The sequence below is a fragment of the Chrysochloris asiatica genome, unplaced genomic scaffold (assembly GCF_000296735.1).
Source record: "Chrysochloris asiatica unplaced genomic scaffold, ChrAsi1.0 scaffold00090, whole genome shotgun sequence".
Classification (NCBI taxonomy): Eukaryota; Metazoa; Chordata; class Mammalia; order Afrosoricida; family Chrysochloridae; genus Chrysochloris; species Chrysochloris asiatica.
The window spans coordinates 8,383,998-8,386,631 of NW_006408608.1; positions in this window are offsets into that span (position 1 = coordinate 8,383,998).

Below are 2,634 nucleotides of genomic sequence, written 5' to 3' on the forward strand. Positions count from 1 at the left end.
ATGTATCTTTCATTGTACCAGTACCAAGCTGTTTTGACCTCTGTAGCCATGCAGTAAATTTTGAAGTCAGGGAGTGAGAGGTTTCCAACCACATTCTTCTTCTTAAGCAGTGTTTTGCTTATCTTGAGTCTCTTTCCTTTCCATATAAAGTTTGTAATTGTTTTTCCATCTCTTGGAAGAATGTTGTTGGAATCTGAATTGGGATTGCATTATATGTGTAAATTGCTTGGGCAGTAAACTCATTGTACTCTTATCTAATCTTTCAAGTTGTTATTGTCAATTTGATCCCGCATATAGATAGTTCTTAAAAAAGCGTATTGCTCAAGGCAGATGTTCTTTGCTAGTTGTGCTAAACTATTGTTTAGTTTTAAAAAGACTTCTGAGGATATTTTTGTTTAAGCTTTAGAAAATGGTTTTAGGGCAATAGTTTGTTTCCTCCATGGATCCAGAAAGCCTTGATCCCATGAGAATTTGAAAGTCAGTTCTACATTTTCTCTCTTTTGATCCGGATTCTTGTATAGACTCTTTGATCAACATGTTCAGCAATGGCAGTAAAGCACTGTCCAGTTTTTCTGGTCTCCTAGCAAAGTAGGCAGTTGTTTATGAAGGCAATAAGCCATACATTCCATTTCCTCCTCAGACTGTCCTTCCTCTGTTGCTCCAGGTGAATGGAGATCAACTGTTGTCTCTTGGATGGCCACTTGCAAGGTTTTGAGACCCCAGGCACTATACAAGGAAGTAGGAGGTAGAATAGAGGCAATGAGACTATTACTAGGCCAATTAACTGGGATGGCCCATGAAATTATCACCCTAAAACTCAAAAATCAAGGGACCAAATCTCATGAAGTGCTTGATGTATATAAATAACCATTTCTTGTAAAATGTCAACATTTATGATATGTTGTTGTTAGGTGTCATAGAATCTGTTCTGACTCATAGTGACCCCTATGCACAACAGGACAAATCACTGTCCAGTTCTGTGCTATCCTCACAATTGCTGCTACACTTGAGCCCATTGCTGCCGCCACTGTGCTAATCCATTCCATTGGGGTCTTCCTCTTTTTTGCTGACCCTCCACTTTACCAAGCATGATGTCCTTCTCCAAGAACTGGTTCTTTCTGATAAAATGTCTAAAGTATGAGAGACAGGTTCTGGCCATCCTGCCTTCCAAGCAGCACTTTGACTACACTTCTTCTGATACAGATTTGTTTGTTCTTCTGGCAGTCCGTGGTACTTTTAATACTCTTCTCCAACACCGTAATTCTTTTATGGTCTTCCTTATTCACTGTCCAACTTTCACATTCATATGAAACAATTGAAAATACCTTGGCTTGGGTCAGGCACACCTTAGTCCACAAACTAAAATCTTTGTTCTTCAACACTTAAAAGAGGTCTTATGCAGCATATTTGCAATATGTCGTTTGATTTCTTGACTGCTGCTTCCGTTGTGAATCCAAGCAAATGAAGTCTTGACAATTTCAATTTTTTTCTCCATTTATCAAGATGTTATTTACTGGTCCAGTCATGAGGATTTTTGTTTTCTGTACATTGAGGTGCAACCCATACTGGAGAGTGTCGTCTTTCATTTTCAGTAGTAAGTATTTTAAGTCCTCTTCACTTTCAGCAAGCAAGGTTGTATCATCTGCACATCGTAGGTTGTTAATGAGTCTTCCTTCATTCCTGATACTACGTTCTTCTTCATATAATCCACTTTCTGAGATGATTTTCTCAAAACACAGATTGAATTGCTGTTGTTTTTGTTATGTGCTGTCGAGTCAGTTCTGACTCATTGTGACCCTGCCTAGGGTTTCTGAGGAGCAACTGGTGGGTTTGAACTGCTGACCTTGTACAATCCAATGATAATCTTACAGCGCTACACCAGGAGTCCACAGATTGAAGAAGTAGGTTGAAAGAATACAACTCTGGCATTCACCCGTCTTGATTTTAAAAGATTTAATATACCCTTGTTCTGTTTGAATGACTGTTTCTTGGTTCTATATAGGTTCCTCATGAACACAATAAAGTGTACTGGAATATCAATTCTTTGCAATATTATCCACAACTTGTCATGATCCATACAAACTTTGCATAGTCAATAAATGACAAGTAACCCTCTTTCTGGTATTTTCTTTTTTCAACCAAGATCTAAATGATGCCAGCCATGATACCTCTTGTTCCATGCCCTCTTCTGAACCTGGCTTAAATTGCTGGCAGTTCCATGTCAATGTACTGTTGCAACTACTTGTGAATTATCTTCAACACAATTTATTTACAAATGTGACATTGATATTGCTTGATAATTTCTGCATTCTGTTGTGTCACCTCTCTTTGGAATGGGCACAAATATTAACATCTTCCAATTGGTTGGCTAGGTAGTTGTCTTCCAGATTTCTTGGTACAAATGAGTGAGTGCCTCCAGTGCTGCATCCGTTTGTTGAATAATTTCAATTTGTATTCCACCAATTCCTGGTGCCCTGTTTTTTGTCAATACCTTCAGTGGACCTTGGACTTCTTCCTTAGGATCATGGGTTTGTAATCATATGCTACTTCTTGAAATGGTTGAACATGAACCATTTCTTTTTGGTACAGTGACTCTGTGTATTCCTTCCATCTTCTTTTGATGCTTTCTGCATC